The sequence below is a fragment of the Pleurodeles waltl genome, chromosome 9 (genome assembly GCF_031143425.1).
Source record: "Pleurodeles waltl isolate 20211129_DDA chromosome 9, aPleWal1.hap1.20221129, whole genome shotgun sequence".
Classification (NCBI taxonomy): domain Eukaryota; kingdom Metazoa; phylum Chordata; class Amphibia; order Caudata; family Salamandridae; genus Pleurodeles; species Pleurodeles waltl.
In genome coordinates, this window is record NC_090448.1 from 110584638 (window position 1) to 110605229 (window position 20592).

Consider the following 20592-nt stretch of genomic DNA (forward strand, 5'->3'; position numbering starts at 1 on the left):
TGGCCAACAATAGCTCTACTCCTCACTAAAAGACGTCAATCCTCTACAGTACAAAAGGAGTAGAAGATGAAAGGCTGGGAGACATGCAGCTAAGGGTTATAAAGGATTTCTCTAGAAATAAGGGAATGTCGGTTGATTAGTAATCTGCATTGAATAGCCCTCAACCCTTAATGAGCTGGAGGTTTTCAAAATCAACCAACCACACACTTACCAACATTGGAGTTTTTCTCAATGAACATTTGGGGTTTAGGGACACTGCTGGCCAATGAGGAAGCAATTCAGATTATTAATAAGAAGGACAAATTCTGCTCACAGGAAACCTGGCAGTTAGGTCAAGCAAACTGGTAGGATCAGCTTGAATTTTTTCGCTTCTGCTGAGCTATCTTCTTCACCCTTCTGGTGGGGTTTCAATTTTAATTCATAAATCACTGACATCAAGTGTTGTAGTTCTGGCCAGTGGCGTGGGAGCCAATATCATTATACAAATAGCATCCTCTTTTAATCACAATTCTAGAGGGTTTGTCTGAGATCATCATAGAGTCTATTTATATTAATCCAAAGCAACAGAAGAAAAACATGGCTGTGGCTGAAGTGTCAAAAGTCATAAGATCCTTAAGTCATATCTGGAAGCAATGTGGCTTCTCGCTAGTGATTTGACATATTCCTTTTTGTGCGACCCAGCCATCGATTTTCGTTGAAGAGCAAGATGTAGCATGGTCCATTCCAGAAATCACACAATGTACAATTAGGAAGGATGTGGTAGGAAAGAGATTTGGCATGCTGCTTATTCACCTGGGTTTGAGGGCATTAAATGATAGAAGTGTTTTGGACATTCCTCCTGCCCATACATTCATTTTGCAAAATAACTCTTCTTTAATAGACTATGGCCCTCATTACAACCCTGGCGGTCGGTGATAAAGCAGCGGTAATACTGCCAACAGACCGACGGCAAAGAAAATGGAATCACTACCCTGGGGGAAACCGCCAACACAGACAGCCACTTTAACATTCCGACTTCCACGACGGTAGCAACAAACACCGCGGCGATCACCGCCAACAGACAGGTGGAAGACAATGTACTGCCCACACTATTACAAGGCTCCAATCCGCCAGATTTTCTGGGGCGGTACCATCGCCATCACAAGCATGGTGGAAACAGTCTGTGGATTGGAAACCACTCACCTCTCGACACCCAACGAGGAACCAGGACGCCATGGAGCCTGAGTTACAGGTGTTACAAATGTTGGTTTACCTCCTCTTCTACCAGGAATATCAAAGACGGCGGCGACCACCACATTGAGTACTGCACCTAGCACACAGGGGTGAGGGGTAGGAAAAAGAGAGTGACACACACATGCAACACACAACACCCCCACCCCTCACCCACAACAACAGACACACAAACTCATACAAATACATCACAGATACACCCTGTCACCCCCTGAAAGAACGCAAGGACCAAATTAAATGATTGTAACGAGTGTAATCATCGAAAATCCAGATAGGCCAACATAACTTTAAAAGATCAGTATATACAAATATTTACAGCAAGTACACAAGTCTGTATACTGTTCCATTACATGTCCGTGGACCAGTGGTCCCAAAAAGCATGGGCGAAGCCCACACATGACATCTGCCTCAAAACGGAGAGAACACTGCAGGCGCATCAGGTCGAAAAAACACAGGTACCTCAGGGGGAAGGAGAGGGGGGCACCTCAGCCGGATGACAGGACGACACCACTGCTCCACGAGGGGGCTCCATGCCCACTGCTTGCTCCTGGGGAGTGCAAAGCCACAGTCTTTCAAGTCACTCAAGTGGGTGGTTTGCCCACTGCTTGCTCCTGGGAAGTACAAAGCCACAGTCTCTCAAGTGGGAGGTTTGCCCACTGTTTGCTCCTGGGGAGTGCAAAGCCACAGTCTCTCAAGTGGCTGGGTTGCCCACTGCTTGGTCCTGGGGAGTACAAAGCCACAGTCTCTCAAGTCTCTCAAGTGGGTGGATTGCCCACTGCTTGCTCCTGGGCAGTGCCAAGCCACAGTCTCTCAAGTGGGTGGTTTGCCCACTGCTTGGTCCTGGGGCGTGCAAAGCCAAAGTCTCTCAAGTGGGTGGTTTGGCCACTGCTTGGTCCTGGGGAGAACAAAGCCACAGACTCTCAAGTCTCTCAAGTGGGTCGTTTCCACACTGCTTGCTCCTGGGGAGTGCAAAGCCACAGTCTCTCAAGTGGGTGGTTTGCCCACTGCTTGCTCCTGGGGAATGCAAAGCCTCAGTCTCTCAAGTGGGTGGTTTGCCCACTGCTTGCTCCTGGGGATTACAAAGCCACAGTCTCACAAGTGGGTTGTTTACCCACTGCTTGCTCCTGGGGATTACAAAGCCACAGTCTCTCAAGTGGGTGGTTTGACCACTGCTTGGTCCTGGGGAGTGCAAAGCCACAGTCTCTCTAGCGGATGCTGTTCTCCACAGGTTCTGGAGGGGACTTTGTGCCCAGAGTGCTTCATCCTGCCAAGGACTGGGGTAGTGGATGTGGTTCTCCACAGGTTCTGGAGGGGGCTTTGTGCCCAGAGTGCTTCATCCTGCCAAGGATAGGGTGACTGGATGCTGTTCTCCACAGGTTCTGGAGGGGGCTTTGTGCCCAGAGTGATGCACCTGGGGTGTGGCAGTTCCCATTCCCTCACCTGGGTGTGTGAGCCACAAGAATTTCAGGGAACAGGTAGCATGATAGATACTCCATGGAGGCAGAGACACACTCCACCTTGCGGCGACTTAGCCTGCCAACTGCTGGTACTGCCAATGCTGGTTGTGGCACCTCATGTAGTGTGTTCAGGGTTCAGGACATCTCCTGCAGCCTTGGGTGGCTGCCCACTGGGGATGCTGCTGATGTCTGCTGTGGTGGCACTGGCTGGGCACGTCGCGGGGACGGTGGTGGTGGCTGCAGCAGTGTCTGCGGCGGAGATGCTGCCAGTGGTGCAGGTGTCAGCACCTGTGGAGGGAGACACCAGGACGTCTCCTGCAGCCTCGGATGGCTGCCCACTGGGGATGATGCTGGGGACTGTAGCAGAGGCAGCAGACATGCAGGTGGCGGTGCAGGTGGCGGTGGTTGCGTCGGTGGCCACTGCCGTACAGGTTGCTGTTCTGTCTTGCAGAAGGGGTGACACCAGTCCCTCACCCGGAGGCTCCGTGCCCTGAGCTGACTTCCCTTTGGCCTTGTGTCCCTTCCCCACCTTGGAGGTCGCAGCTGGGACATTGGCACTGTCCTCTTTCGTTCTGGAAGAGGCTTTGATGAGTGATTGGTGCCGCTTTTCCCTTCGGCATGTGGGCCCCTTCTTCACCTTGGCAGGTGGCGGAATAGGGTGATCCTTGGCCTCGCTAGATGGCACACTGACAGCCCTGATGGGTGCCACCTTCAATGTTCCCGGACTTGCAGGGACCACTGTGCTTGAGGATTTTGTGGCTGAGGTGCTGGGCTGGGATCTGGACATTCTGGCCCTAGGGGAAGGATGAGGGGAAGTGTAGTGAGGAGGTCGTTGTTAGTTAGGAAAAGTTTTTTAGACACATTGGGACAGAAAGATGGAGGGGGTTTGGGAGTGGAGGAAGAGGTAGTGGTTGTAGGAGGTGTACGTCTGCTGAGTTTGGGTGAAGGTGCATGAGCTGGAGGCTGTTGTGAGGTGGATAGCTGTTGAGTGGGTGTGTGTCTGTGTTTTTGTAGTTTGGGAGGAGGGCTCACAGACACACTGGGAGAGGACACAGGGGACATGTGCATGGTAGTGGGAGTGGTGATTGCATGTGAGCGGTGTGTGGTGATGGGCGTGCTGGTGATGGAGGTAGTGGCTGAGGATGTAGTGCATGCAGGTGTGAGTGGAGACGAGATTGGAAGGAGGTGGAGGACGTAGAGGAGGGGGACACAATGGAGGCAGTGGATGGTGGCGTGTCTGCATGGATATGGTGCTTGTTTGAGTGCCTGTGGGATGTGTGGTGCTTATGTTTTCCTGAGCCACCTTTGTGTGTTGATGTGTGTGCATGCTGGTCTGATGTTGTGCTTGGGATAGGCTGAGGTAGAGGGGATTGGGTCTGGGTAATGGAAGTTGGAGGGGGAGGCTGGACACAGGGATAACGGCAGCCATCAGTGCTGAGGCCAGAGCCTGAAATGCTCTCTGTTGGGCTGCCACGCCAGAATGAATGCCCTCCAGGTATGCATTTGTTTGTTGCAAATGCCTCTCGAAACCCTGGATGGCATTCAGTATGGTTGACTGCCCAACAGTGAGGGATCTCAGGAGGTCAATAGCCTCCTCACTGAGGGCAGCAGGACTGACTGGGGCAGGGCCTGAGGTGCCTGGGGCGAAGGAGATGCCCACCCTCCTGGGTGAGCGGGCACGGGAAACACACTGTTGGGAGGGCGGTGCTGGTAGGTGGGGTTGGCGGCTGTACCTGTTGTTGCGGCAGGCACAGAGGTGCTCGCCACCGCAAGGGAGCTCCCATCAGAGGAGTAGTCGCTGTCGCTGGTGTCTCCTCATGTCCCCGTCGTGGAGCTCCCCTCGCCCTCCGTCCCACTGGTGCCTTCAGACTCCATACATTCACCCTCATGGGTCATGTGGGTTGCAGCTCCCTCCTGCTCCGGTGCCAATGCTCCTCCGCCAGATGATGCTAATGGACACAAGGACAGGGTGACAAAAGAGAAAGGGGGGAAAGACAGAGGAGACACTGCCAGAAACAACACCACCGTTGGAGGATACAACACACCGGGAGCAGCACTATGCACTAGGCCATGCACTAACAGTTCTTAGGAATATCACCTGCCCATGGGGGACTATACCTAAGCCCATTTGCTGCACACCTGGAACCTATAGGAGGCTGACTAGGTGTAGATGGCCACTATTACTTTTGGGGTTGGAGTGCCACAGAGCCTGCCTAACAAGGGACCTACCCTAGCAAGTTCGCCCTGGGCAAGGGGAAGCCACAGCCCACTTCCCCCACTGAGACACCCCGTAAAGCGCGCAGAGTCAGCTGAATGAGACTGTACTCACCCCCTTGTGGCTGCTGTGATGCCCTCAAGCGCCCATCCAACTCCGGATATGCCACCGCCAGGATCTGGTACATCAGGGAGGTCATGGTGCGACTGGCACCCCTTCCACGTTGGGAGGCCATCTCCAGCTTGGCCTCCACCGTCTTCTTTCTCCAGCGGCGCAGGTCCTCCCATTTTTTGCGGCAGTGGGTGCTCTGTTTATGGTAGACCCCCAGGGTCTGCACTTCCTTGGCGATGGCATGCCAAATACCCTTCTTCTGGTGGGCGCTGACCTAGAGGAAAAGTAAAGTAAGAATGGATTTTACTCTCCCGTCCAGTTATTCTTACCCATTGGCCACAACTTCCCAACCATGCCCTGAAACACAGACACTAACCATACTCACATGCTGGCCACAGCTCCCCACACATGTATCTTCCATCCACACCACTACATACATTCATGCCCCATCCATCGTGCTCACAGTGTACTCACCTGTTTGCCTGGAGGACCGTAGAGTAGCATGTACTGGGGGAGCACCCCAGCCACCAGGTTGTCCAACTCCTCCGCGGTGAAGGCAGGGGCCCTTTCCCCAGACACTGTAGCCATTGTCGCTTCCAGGCTCAGGTCACAGCAGCACTTGCAGTGTAGGTCCTCTCCTGTTGAAGGTCAGGTATCAAGTGAGTGAACAGATAGAAAAGGGCGGTTACGTCCCCAGCAGTGTGTACCGTTGTGGTGTGGTTAGTTTTACGTATCCTTTGCGCATTAGCTTCAGGCTTTAGGCCTTTGTGCACTTTGCCCTGGATGTGTTTTATTCATTTGCTGGCAGCTTAGAGCCTCTGTGCACTTTGCTCTAAATGCTTTTTATTAGGCTTCGTACTGTTATTTTTCAAATAGCCAGTTCTACGGTGTTGTTTTTTTATTCATATCACACTGTTTTGCCTACTTCAGCACTGGAGTTCTCCATAACATATTCACTCGGTGCTTCAGTCAAGGATACAGTCTGGTACATTGCCGATAGACGTGGTAGGAGTTTAGATTTGGCATTCCTGCGTAGGGACATTTTGTGATCACGATGACATGTTAGTTATAAAATCACTTCCTTGTCCCAATACCCGCAAGAGGGAGATTCCGACCAGGGAACCACAACTAGACGCTGACTGCCTCGTTGCAGATGCTGAACCAGATCACAGGCCTTTGCTCAGGTATGTGGGCTGATGTCTCCCCAGTGATTCGGAAAGGCAAGCTAGAAGCTTAACATGCTGTGCTCTAAATAGAACAAGCAGAGGGAGAGTAGAAACTGTTAGGCACTATGATAGCTTTGTTCTTATGTTTTACTCTCCTGGTGACTATTTCAATCCTACTGTGTTGTATTGTTCTGGTTATTGCGGCTCACGCCTTATTATCTAAAATACAGTTGTTTTATTAAAACATTATATAAAACTTATACTGTCTTTGTCATTTGTATATGAGATCATATTGTAAATGAGAGAGTTGGTTTGGATCTGAGTGACCACGACTTCCCTGAGAAGTTCCAAAGATGTCATGCGCTCGGCTGCCTAATCATTTCTTCCCCGTGGGAGAAATGAGGCACTGCTAGTTAGCCGGAGCAAAAACCGGATTTAGGGTGACAGAGTTCCTTACACGTGGGTAAGACTTAGTCCCCCACACCGTTATCGATCCTGCTGCCTAGAAATCCAGTAGTCTCATTTAGGATAATGAGAGCCCACGCGACACCGTCACCACCGGCATACATCATCATTGGCTCCTGGAACCCATAGGGCCCAATGATTACCAATGCTGAATTGTGCCACGGTCTTCGTCAACCTACCGCGATGCTGCACAACACCAGCGCAGTTACCTCATTTCCCCTTGTCTCTCCTTACAGGTCAGGTAGCCGCCATTTCAGGAGGCCACATGGCAGGGCAACTAACTGCGTCACAGCACTTTTGGGCAGGAATACAGACAGACAGCGCCACACACCAATTACATCACAATAGTGCAAAACACTCTTGTGCAAGCTATGTGGTATATGACCCTCTGCTCACCCTTCTCCTCCATAGGACACATCCGCTGGGGCAGATGATGAGATGGCGTCATCCTCCGGTATACAGACCCCTGGTGGACCTGTCAACAATGAAAGACAGACACATCATTATCATTTACAGACTTGATCGAGCCACAATCCATGAACTGTGTGCCCAGTAGGAGCCAGACCTGATGTCAGCTATCCACCATCCCACAGGAATCCCCCCTCTAGTGCAGGTCCTGTCAGTACTCCATTTCCTGGCCAGTGGTTCCTTTCAAACAACAGTGGCCATGGCGTCAGGGATGTCACAGCCAATGTTCTCTAACGTGTTGTCCAGGTGTTAGCTGCCCTGGTGAAACCCATGTGCAGCTACATCGTTTTCCCCCAGGAGGATGATTTGCCCACAGTGAAAGGTGACTTCTATACCCTGGGACATATTCCCAACATCATTGGTGCCATTGATGGTTCACATGTGGCATTTGTCCCACCCCGAAGGAATGAACAGGCGTACAGACACTGCAAAAGCTACCATTCCATGAATGTGTAGATGATGTGTTTGGCAGACCAGTACATCTCCCATGTGAATGCCAAGCATCCTGGCTCAGTGCATGACGCTTACATTTTGAGGAATAGCAGCATCCCTTATGTGATGGGTCACCTCCAGAGGGACCGTGTGTGGCTAAAAGGGGAGCCCAAGGTCCACCACACAGTTTGAATTGGTGTCTGGGTATGGGAGAGACCCTAAGGGTTGGAGTGTGTCTAACAAGTACCCCTCGATATTTGCAGGTGACTCTGGTTACCCCAACCTGTCATGGCTACTGACCCCAGTGAGGAATCCCAGGACAAGGGCAGAGGAACGCTACAATGAGGCACATGGGCGAACTAGGAGGAAAATAGAGCGGACTTTCGGCCTCCTGAAGGCCAGGTTCCGGTGCCTCCATTTGACAGGTGGCTCCCTATACTACTCACCGAAGAAGGTGTGCCAGATCATCGTGGCATGCTGTGTGTTGCACAACCTGGCTTTGCGACACCAGGTGCCTTTTCTGCAGGAGGATGGGTCTGATATTGGTCTTGTGGCAGCTGTGGAGCCTTTGGACAGTGAAGAAGAGGAGGCAGAAGAAGAAGATTTAGACAACCAAAACAACATCATCATGCAATACTTCCAGTGAGACACAGGTAAGAGACTGGCACTGCTCCTCTCACATCAGACTACTGTGGGACATTGCATGATTCTGCCTTTTTAACTCTGTGTATGGACTCTGACAGTTCCCTTTGGCTTTACTTTTCATAGATCTGGGTACCACATTCTACCTTCTGCTATGTTTACTGCTGGCCAACAACTGTCAAACATTGGTATGTGAAAATGAACATTGACATAGATATTTGTCAGAGAGGTTGTAATAACACACTTGTGAAAGTACAGACTAACCCCAGATCGTTTTGTGATTTAAGGGTGTTTATTTAAGTGCTATTCAATGGAGGAGTAGGTGCAATGGGCTGGGGTGGTGGTGGAGGAATGTCCATGGTGGAGTCCAGTCTCTTTCTATCACAGGTGCATTGTCCAAGGGGGCACAGGAAGTGGAGTAATGGCAGTTCAAGGTGGTCATGGTGACAGAGTGGGACAGAAGGGTGACTATCAGGAGAGTCTTATTTCCTGGTGGGGGTCTTGGCAATGTTCTCTGTCTTGTGCCTGGATCGCAGGGACTGTTTGCGAGGTGGTTCTTCTTCTACAGGGGGTGAGGTCCTGTGGCAGGACCTCCTGTCCACTAGCGCCGGCGGACGTTGAGGGCTGTTCATCATTGAGGCTAGTGTCAGGGGCCCCTTGGTGTGCCACTGTCTCCCTCATGGTGTTGGCCATGTCTGCCAGCACCCCTGCAATGGTGACCAGGGTGATGTTAATGGACCCCAGGTACTGTTCCTCTTGCAGCCGCGGGGTCTCCTGAAACTTGGCCAGTACCGTGCCCATGGCCCCCTGGTAATGGTGGTATGCTCCCATGATGTTGGAGAGTGCCTCGTGGAGTGTCGGTTCCCTAGGCCTGTCCACCCCCTGTCGCACAGCAGCCCTCCCAGCTTCCCTGTTATCCTGTGCCTCTGTCCCCTGAACCTTGTGCTCACTGACACTGACCCCAGGTCCGTGATTGTCTTGGGTTAGTGGGTTTGCCTGGGGTCCCTGTAGTGGTGGACACACTGCTGATTGACGTGTCCTGGGAAGAGTGGCATGGGCCCGCTGGGTGGGTGCTGTGGTGGTGTTTCCTGAGGTGGGAGGTTCAGTGGTGGTTTGTGATAGTGGCAGGGGAACCAACTGTCCAGAGGTCCCTGATGGGCCGGGCTGGTCATCTTGATCCAGGCATGCAGAGCTGCTGTCGTCATTGTGGGTGTCTTCTGTGGAGGGACTGGATATGGCTGGCACCTCCTGTCCGGTGACGTTGGGTAGGGGTCCTGTTGGGGAGTAAATGCATTGTTATTATATCTGTGTGTGCCATCTTGTGCAATGGGTGAGTTACCCTCTACTCCTGTGCTTGCATTATTGCCTTGGCCCTTGTGTGATGGGTGATTTTGTGGCCTGGGTGAGTCTCTCTACTGGACATGCTTTGGTGATGGGTGTCCATGCATTGGTGTTACATGCAGGGCTTGGTTTTAGGATGTGTGGCTGTGATAGTGGGGTATCTGTGAGGTGCTGGGGTGATGGGTGTAAGGGTAGGGGTAGGAGTTTGTGATGGCATGCAGGTAGGGGGAGTGTTAGTAATAAAGATTTGACTTACCAGAGTCCAGTCCTCCTGCTACTCCTACGAGGCCCTCAGGATGCATGATCGCCAAGACTTGCTTCTCCCATGTTGTTAGTTGTGGAGGAGGAGGTGGGGGTCCACCGCCAGTCCTCTGTACGGCTACCTGGTGTCTTGATACCACGTAATGCACTTTCCCCCGTAGGTCATTCCACCTCTTCCTGATGTCATCCCGTGTTCTTGGGTTCTGTCCAACTGTGTTGACCCTGTCACCAATTCTCCGCCATACCTCCATCTTCCTTGCAATGGATGTCTGCTGCACCTGTGATCCGAATAGCTGTGGCTCTACCCGGATGATTTCCTCCATCATGACCCTGAGCTCCTCCTCAGAAAACCTGGGGTGTCTTTGAGGTGCCATAATGTGGTGTGGGTGAGTGTGAAGTGATGTTTGTTGTGCTGTGTGAAGTGTTGTGTTGGTGTGTGTTCTTTGAGGTGCGTGGATGTTGTATGAGTGATGGTGTTGTGTGCCTGTGGATGCTGGTGTTGTGTTTGCTATTCTCTCTCTCTCTGCTTCTTCCAAAAATGTCATTGTAAGGGGTTGTGGGTAATGTGGGTGTGTGTTTTATAGTGGTGTGAGTGTGTGGGTGTGGTGTGTGTATGTGTATCAGGTGTGTGTATTTTGAGTTGTCCAATGTGGTTGTGTTTTGTAAATGTGGGTGTATTTTGAGCGCTGCGGTGTGTATCGCCAAAAGATTACCGCGGTTGAAAGACTGCCACGTTGATTCGTGGGTCATGATAGTGTGGGTGTATTCCTGTTAGCGTGACAGTGTAGGTTTTGTTATTGCCAGTTTATCACTGACCTTTGGTGTGGTGGACTTGTGTGGGTGTCTGTATTGTGGCGGATTACGAGATGTGGGTCGTAATGCCTGAAGCGGATTTCCACCGCGGCCACAGTATCTTGACGGCCGTCAGCATGGCGGTAAGCGGGATTTACTGCCAAGGTTGTAATGAGGGCCTTTGTTTGCATATCAGCCCAGCATATTAACCAAGCAAGTGGCTTTGAGGTGACCACGCTATGTTAGTATGTTCCATCGTGAGGAGTATGCATAGATGGCCACTGGTGAAAATAATTGATGTTCAAGACAGTGTGTGTGTGTGCAGCGCAGAATTAAGTGGAGTTCTGAAATGTCAGATGAAAATACAGAAATATTGAAGAAGTGCCTTACAACTGTCCAGGTGAACTAGTTAGCATCTCCTTCCCAGTGGTATACTTTGACTACAGCACTGGTAGATCAATTCTATTCATATTCTAGAACATTGGGCCCGCATAAGGTTTCCCCGTGCAGGCATTTATGTGCTTAACTAAGAATGCTTGAGCGCCAGCTGAACAATCACCTGAGAAAGAGCTGAACTATTCACAACTCAAGTGTTCTTTCCGAGGAGATATGACAAATGTGAAAGGCATTTAGAGTACAAGCATGGACCTTGACTAAGCAGAATGAAGAAAAACAATCTGTGGAGTTGTATGTTAGCGCTAAAGCACATAAAACTCTGATAAATTTTGGAGATTAGTTCAGCAGAGGCCAAGTGGGGCCTGTGCGAATGTTCAGCCTTCTATATCTGCTGAAAGTAGGGTGCAAAATGTCTTGAACCTTTAGGATTCACACATGGTTAGCCGGTGGGAAGAGACTTGGTTTCAGGGTACAGGGTTGCACTCTGACAACTGGGGTAATGGGTAGAAGGAGTACATAAAAAACAAACACCCGGCAATCAGCATTAGCTGCCATAGGTCCAAATGTGTTGCCTGCTAGTTTATTTAAAGTGGTACAAGCTGCTTGCTTACATCTTTTAGAGCCATTATTCAAGCAATTATTTTATTACAAATGATGTCCCAGGCAGCTGGACGGGACCAATATTATCCCCTATATGTAAAAAGGGTTCTCCTGACCAGCTGGTGACTTTTTGATTAATAGCCCTTCTTGATTGAGCTCGATGAATGGGCCTCCGCAAAATCATAATTCCCAATTACACAGTCTGGGTTCAGACAGGGCAGCAGCACAGAAGATAATTTGGTGATCCTCTCCTCACTGATTGAGGCAGCAAATAAAAAGCAAGCGCCACCAATGTATGCCGCCTTTATCCAATACACTACTGCATTCGATAAAGAGGATAGAGCAAAGCTTTGGCACATGCTTCATAATTGGGTGATTCCACCGCCTTTGTTACATGCCATCATGAGCTTGTATGTGAGTACGTTGGTCAGAGTCAAGGTCTCAGGGAACAGAGTGACTCAAAAAATCTGCACTAATCGAGGGCTGAAACAGGGGTGTATATTGGCACCCCTACTTTTTAACCTTTATTTGGCTGACCTTAACAATGCTTTGTCAGGAGTGAACACCTTTCCACCTAAATTTGCTGGCATACATTTGCAATATATGCAGTACGCAGATGATACTATTCTTTTTGACCATATGGCAATTGGTATGTGTTGTACCTGGCTTTTTGACAGGGTCATCCCCAAACTTTTTGCCTCCTTCCTCCTATTTTTTCTGACCTGTTGTTGTTGGCTTTTGACCTCTGGGCACTTTACCACTGCTAACCAGTGCTAAAGTGCATATGCTCTGTGTGTAAATTGTACTATTGATTGGTTTATCCTGATTGGCTATTTAATTTACTTATAAGTCCCTAGTAGAGTGCACTATATGTGCCTAGGGCCTGTAGATTAAATGCTACTAGTGGGTCTGCAGCACTGGTTGTGCCACCCACTTCAGTAGCCCCTTAACCTTGTCTCAGGCCTGCCATTGCAAGGCCTGTGTGTGCAGTTTCACTGCCATATTTACTTGGCATTTAAAAGTACTTGCCAAACCTAGAACTCCCCTTTTTCTACATATAAGTCACCCCTAATGTGTGCCCTAGGTAACCCCTAGAGCAGGGTGCTGTGTGGGTAAAAGGCAGGACATGTACCTGTGTAGTTATACGTTCTGGTAGTGTAAAACTCCTAAATTCGTTTTTACACTACTGTGAGGCCTGCTCCCTTCATAGGCTAACATTGGGGCTGCCCTCATACACTGTTGAAGTGGCAGCTGCTGATCTGAAAGGAGCAGGAAGGTCATATTTAGTATGGCCAGAATGGTAATATAAAATCCTGCTGATTGGTGAAGTTGGATTTAATATTACTATTCTAGAAATGCCACTTTTAGAAAGTGAGCATTTCTTTGCACTTAAATCCTTCTGTGCCTTACAATCCACGTCTGGCTGGGCTTGGTTGACAGCCCCTTGTGCATTCACTCAGACACACCCCAAACACAGGGTACTCAGCCTCACTTGCATACATCTGCATTTGGAATGGGTCTTCCTGGGCTGGGAGGGTGGAGGGCCTGCCCTCACACAAAGGACTGCCACACCCCCTACTGGGACCCTGGCAGACAGGATTGAACTGAAAGGGGACCTGGTGCACTTCTTAGCCACTCTTTGAAGTCTCCCCCACTTCAAAGGCACATTTGGGTATAAAACAGGGCCTCTGCCCTACCTCATCAGACACTTGCTGGAGAAGAAACCTGAACCAGAAACTATATCTTGCCAAGAAGAACTGCCTGGCTGCTCAAAGGACTCACCTGTCTGCTTTTCTACAAAGGACTGCTGCCTTGCTGTTTGCCTGCTGCCTTGCTGAACTGCCTGGCTGCTCAAAGGACTCACCTGTCTGCTTTTCTAAGAAGGACTGCTGCCTTGCTGTTTGCCTGCTGCCTTGCTGAACTCTTGTCTGGCTGTAAAAGTTCTCTCCAAGGGTTTGGATAGAGCTTGCCTCCTGTTCCCTGAAGTCTCAGGACCAAAAAGACTTCTCTCTTTCACTTGGACGCTTCGTGCGGCAAAATTTTTGACGCACTGCTTGTTCCGCGGCGAGAAAAACGCCGCACACTGATGCTGATCGACGCGAAGCCTTTGGGACGACCGAAACTTTGACGCACGGCCTCGCAAGGACAACGTCGCCCGACTTCCAAGGAGAAATCGACGCGACGGCTGCCTTGAGAGTGAAATTTTTACGCACAGCCCCGCGGAACGACGCGCAGCTGGAAAACAAGCAGGAGAATCCACGCACAGACCCGAGACATCTGGTAATCCCTGCGATCCACAGAAAGAGACTGTCCGCGTGCCGGAAAACGACGCACGACTTCCCCGCATGAAAAATAACGACGCAAGTCCATGTGTGCTGGGGAGAAATCGACGCACACACCATTTTTCCCTCGTATCTCTTCTTCTGCGGCCCTTTGCGGAGATTTTCCACCAGAAACCAGGTACTTTGTGCTTGAAAGAGACTTTGTTTGCTTTTTAAAGACTTAAGACACTTTATATCACTTTTCAGTGATATCTTTACAAATTCATATTGCATCTTTGATTGTTTTGACCTGCAAATACCCAGATAAATATTATATATTTTTCTAAACACTGTGTGGTGTATTTTTGTGGTGTTATATTATGGTATTGTATGATTTATTGCACAAATGCTTTACACATTGCCTTCTAAGTTAAGCCTGACTGCTCGTGCTAAGCTACCAGAGGGTGGGCACAGGCTAATTTTGGATTGTGTGTGACTTACCCTGACTCGAGTGAGGGTTCTTGCTTGGACAGAGGGTAACCTGACTGCCAACCAAAAACCCAATTTCTAACAGTATGCAAAGGTTAATGAATGCTCTGTCACAATATTGTAAGGAAAATAGGGTCTCCATTAATGCCTCAAAGACTAAAATTATGGTTTTTGGGCAAAGGAAAGTTAGAAAAAGTAATTTTGTACTAGATCAGGTTACCATAGAGCAGGTTCTCAGTTTTAAATATCTAGGTGTTCATTTTAACATACGTGGTTCCCACCAAGTGCACCTTGAGGCTATTAAAGGAATGGCCGTAGCCATGATCACCAACTTCCAGAAATTGTTGAAACAAATGGTCACACTTGACAACGATTTGACAAATTATTGATTCTAAGTTCATTTCTACATTGATCATTGATTTTTAAAGGCAGTCTGGGTCCCTGGCTAGATAGGGCCCAGTACCTTTTTTATGGAAGTTTAATGCAGTTCCCAGATACATCCCCGTCCTCACAAATTTGTTTACATTTAAGCTAATCAAGCACGTAATCATGGAGGAAACTAGGATTTAAATTATTACATAATGCTTAAGGTGGCTCCACTTGGGTCGTGTAGGGGTCTGATCTGGGTGAGCATGCAGAATGGTAATCTGTCATGGAAGAATTATGTTAATAAAGCTATTCAGGCTGAGGGAGTTGAAGATATTATTGGACTGAACCCTCAATAAAGGCAATGTGCCAAGCTGCTTATGAAAAATGCAAGGTTGAGATCTGCAGATCAAGATTGCCATGATTTGGCAACAAAGGCTCATGCTGAGCTATGCATTTCTTTCTATCAATCTAATGGGAGGGCCCCTTATTTATCGCACCCCCTGAAACTGACCTGGAAAAAAGACCTATTCAGGTTGAAGTGTGCAATCATTCCCCTAAAGGAATACAAATACAGCCCTCTACATGGCTCTGAAGCTCTGCATTGCAGGCTATGCAAGTATAAATCAGAATTTTAGTGGTGCATAGTGTGTATATTTAAGGAGCTGAGGGGGTTGAGAGGTTATAGGCTGGCTCCCGTCCTTCGCATGTTAGGGATCAGGAAATGTCATAATGCAATTGTGGCATGTTTAAGTGGGCTACATCCTCAGCAAACTGTAAGATTTAGAATTTTTGAAGAATGTTTTCAGGGTCTTAAATGGACTCTCTCTGTCACCTTAAACAACTCAACTTCTAGAGACTATCTTGTCCAAGTAGGAACCACAATCCTACTCAGGATAAGTAACACACAATCCAAATTATCCTGTGCCCATTCTCTAGTAGGTTGGCACTGAGCAGTCAGGCTTGACTTAGAAGGCAATGTGCAATAAATTATGCAATAACACAGTGAAAACACCACAAAAATACACCACACAGATTTAGAAAAATATAATATTTTTATTTGTGTAAATTAAGGTCAAAATGATCAAGATTTGATAAGCACCAGTTGAAACATTACTTTTGCAATGATGAGAAGAGTCTTAAGACTATAATTCAACAAATGTCTCCTGTGGGCACAAAGTACCCGGTGTGCGTCAGAATTACAGACATGGAGACCGCAGAGGAGGAGATGTGTGGAAAAAGGAAGGTATGCATCGGATTTCTGGACACGCACAGACGTTGCGTCGATTCTTCCTGCGCTGCAAGGGCTTTGTGTTGATTTCCGGTGCACAGTCTTGGATCCTCACTGTGATGCGGGGTCTTTTGACGCCAGGGGAAAATGCATGGAAATCCTGGGCATGCAGGGCGAAGTCAGAGGTGCTGCATCGATCTGGTGGGTGTTGTGTCTGAGTTCTTGTTGCACAGCAGGAGCTGTGTCGATTCCCCTTGCAGGAAATCAGGCTGCGTCGAGCTCGGCGATGCGTTGATCCAGTTGGCTGTGCCTCAAAGTTCCGGTTGCAAAGCTTGCGCTGAGTAGATCTCTACTTGGGGAGCCAGGATGCATCATACCGGGTTGGCGATGCTGTGATTCTTTCACCGCTAGGCAGGCTGTGCATTGATTTCGGAAGGCTGTGCGCCGCTTTTCACCACACAAGGAGTTCCTTTGAAGAGAAGAAGTCTTTTTGGCCCTGCGACATCAGGAACAGGATGCAAGCTCAATCCAAGCCCTTGGAGAGCACTTCTCAGCAGAGCCAGAGGCCAGCAAGGCAGCAGGGCAAAAGCAAGGCAGCAGTCCTTCACAGCAAAGCAGTCCAGGGGAGTTCTTTGGGCAGCCGGGAAGCTCCTCGTGGCAGGTTGCAGGATCTTGTTCAGAGTGTCTGTCCCAGGAAGTGTCTGAGTTGGTGGGATCAGGGACACAGGTTATATACCCAAAAGTGCCTTTGAAGTGGGGGAGACTTCAATGAGTGGTTCTGAAATGCACAACGTCCCCTTTCAGTACACCCCTGTCTGCCAGGGTCCCAGTAGGGAGTTTTGCTGTCCATCGTGTGAGGGCAGGTCACTGTCCTTTGAATTCTAAGTGCCAGATTCTCTACCTTTTCAGCCCAGGAAGATCCATTCAGTAGACAGATGTGTGCTGGTGTGACTGAGCATTCTGTGTTTGTGATTGTCTGGGTGAAATGCACAAGAGAGCTGTTAACGAGCCCAGCCCAGACATGAATTGGAGACAGGCTGTAAGGCACAGATGGATTTTAAGTGATTTAAGTCCCTAGTAAAGTGCACTACATGTGCCCAGGGCCATTAGATTGAATTCTACTAGTGGACCTGTAGCACGGATTGTGCCACCCACATAGGTAGTTGATTAACCATGCCTTAGGCCTGCCATTGCAAGGCCTGTGTGTGCAGTTCACTGCCACTTCGACTTGGCATGTAAAAGTACTTGCCAAGATCTAAACTCCTGTTTTTCTACATATAAGTCACCCCTAAGGTATGCCCTAGGTAACCCTTAGGGCAAGGTGCTATGTAGGTAAAAGGCAGGACATGGACATGTGTGTTTTAAATGTCCTGATAGTGGAAAACTCCTAAATTCATTTTCCACTCCTGTAAGGCATGCTCCTTTCATAGAATAGCATTAAGGCTACCCTCATATACAGTCTGAGTGGTAGATTCTGATCAGAAAGGGGTAACCAGGTCATATTTAGTATGGCCAGAATGGTAGTAGAAAATCCTGCTTATAGTGGAGGTTGGATTCTATTTTACTATTTTAGAAATGTCACTCTTAGAAAGTGAGCATTTCTCTGCACTTAAAATCCATCTGTGCCTTACAGCCTGTCTACAATCCATGTCTGGGATGGCCTGGTTGACAGGTCCCTTGTGCATTCCACCCAGAGAACCGCAAACACAGGACCCTCATACACATCTGCATTTAACTGCATACTGAATGGGTCTTCCTGGGCTGGAAAAGAAGAGGCCCTGACACATTTCAAAATCTAGTGGCCTGTCCTCACACAATGGACTGCCAAACCCCCTACTGGGACCCTTGCAGACAGACGTGTACTGAAAGGGAACATTCTGCACTTCAAAGCCACTTTTTGACGTTTTTCCCACTTCAAAGTCATTTTTGTGTATATAAACTTGGTCCCTGACCCCACCAACTTAGACACTTCTGGACCTGAACCTGCAACTTGTCAAGAGGCTCTGCCTGGCTGCCCAAATGACTCATCTGGACTGCTTTGCTGTGAAAGACTGCTGCCCTGCTGTTGCCCTGATCCCCTGATGCCCTCTGACTTTGCTGAAAAGTGCTCTCCAAGGGCTTGGATTGAGCTTGCCTCCTGTTTTCTGAAGTGTCAGGGACAAAAAAAACTTCATCTCTTCAAGGAACTCCTTGTGCACTGAAAATTGGTGCACAGCCTGCCGGAAACGATGCACAGCCTGCCTTGCAATGAGAAAATGGAAGCACAGCTGAACTTAAATGACGTAGCCCGACTTCCAAAGTGAAGAATCAACACAGTGCCTGCCTTGCGGCTGAAAATTTGATGTGCAGCCCTACCGGATCGACGTACAGCTGAACCAGAACAATCCAGCCCGACTTCCCGAGTACAGAATCGACGCAGCACCTGCCGTGCAACAGAACATTTGTTGCATCGCTTACAGGATCGACATAATGCCTGGGACTTCGTCTTGCATGCCCAGGATTTCCACGCATCCTCCCTGGGCGTCAAAAAGATCCCTGCATCACAGGGAGGAACCAAAACTGCGTGCCAGAAATCAACGCAAAGCCCCCTGCAGCGTGGAAAGAAACAACGCATTGTCTGTGCTGAGTCAGAAATTCCAACGCACACCCTATTTTTTCACACATCTCCTCCTCTGCGGTCTCCGTGCATGTTATTTTTAATGCAAACCATGTACTTTGTGCAAACAAGAGACAACTGTTGATTTCTAAGATTTAAGACTCTTTTTAATCTTGCAAAAGTGATATTTCCACTTGTGCTTATTGAATCTTTATTGCTTTGACCTTAATTTAACCAGATAAATATCTTATATTTTTCTAAACCTGTATGGTATATATTTTGTGGTGTTTTCACTGTGTTACTGTGTGATATATTGCACAAATACTTTACACATTGCATTCTAAGGTGAGCCTGACTGCTCAGTGCCAAGCTACCAAAGGGTGAGCATAGGATAATTTGGATTGTGTGTGACTTACTATGATTAGGATTGTGGTCCCTATTTGGAAAAGGGTGAATAATCTGCCAACTAGAGACCTCATTTCTAACACTAGATCATTATTTCATGGTCATTATGTGGGCAGGAAGACATCAGTGCCCATACAGGCTGAACTTCATGCAACCACCCATTCTGGGGGAAGACTTTGTTGTCATTTTCATGTGTCTCATTTTGATTTGCTAACTTTACACAAATATCCTTCTGTAAAACTTTACTACAACTCTTTCCTCCACCCACAAACACCGCACCCAGATTTCACTGACTACAATACATCCCTGCACTATAGAATGTTAGCCCACAAACCAGGCCCTAGATTTACTAACCTTTGACACAGAGCAACAAAGCAATGCAACTTGCTGAAGTGCCCTGTGTCAAATGAAGAGAGGAATGTGCTGAATCTACTAAGAGGGGGTGCATTACTGCTCTTTCTCTGCACTGATGCACAGAGTCAACCAAGGCACTGCTGCGGCCTGGTGCAAATGGGTCTGCTTTACACTGACAGCTTCCGGCACAATAACAATGTTCAGAGGCTATTCTGTAGCACATATGGTTACTTGTTAGGAAGCTGTACCATTTTGAGGCACTCGCATGTTTACAAGCAGGCACGGTTCCTCCGCTAAGGCGGAGGAGTGTCGCCCCCCCTCCAGCAGCAGAAGCTGCAAAGCTTTTAATGCAAAACAATAATAAACTATGTTTATTATCATTTTGTAGTAAAAGGGCCGGGTATTGGGGATGACAAGTACTTAGAGGGAGTGCACAGCACTTCCCCTCATTGTGCATGTATGTTTGGCCGGCCATCTCCGGTTGTCCAAACACACATGCGCACACTGCTCTCTCCAGCCCGGCACTGTGTTGTCAGGCTGGAGAGAGTAAGCACAGGCTCCCAGTATGCCTGTGAGCACCCTGGCTGGGCACTCCCAACCAAACCTAACACTGCTCTGAGCAGCATCAGGACTGGCCACAGGGCAGGCTGGGAGCCTATGCCTGCAGCAGAGGAGCGGTGTAGTGTTGGTGGCATCAGCGGCAAACCAGGTAAGTGTATTTTTTTTTTAATTCTTCCCTTCCCCTAAAATCTGGAAATTTGCCAAAATCCATGTGTGCATTCATGGGAGAATCCACGCTGGACCCATGGAACGCATGTGCTCTTCAAATAATGTAATTAACATTCAGGTGAACTAACATTACTTCAGCTGAAATACGAAAAAAAGTTCTCAGCTGACAGGCTTTCCGATGTAGTTGGGAGTTAATATTTCGAGAATTAATATTTTGTGTGGTGAAGAATAAAAGATGTATTTTCCCTTAGGAGTAACTGTGTGTGTTGCATTTCAATCCACTCCTACACTAGTTCGTGACTCTGCCAGGGTTTGAATTTTACGGTTATCACTCTGGTTATAAAATGAAGCTGTTTAGAAGATTACAGCGTGGATTATCCAGTAATTAAAAAACTACATTCTGCCAACCCCGGAGCACGATTTCTTTTCCTCGGAGATTTAACTCACTCAAGCAAACAAGGAAACGACAGCTGAATACTAAAGAGTAGGAAACGCGGGCTTAATGAAAAGCCATCAAAAAGGCAAAGCCACATGACGCCAAGTCGACTGACTGAGACAGCTGCCCACGGTAGCAGGATTCCTGCA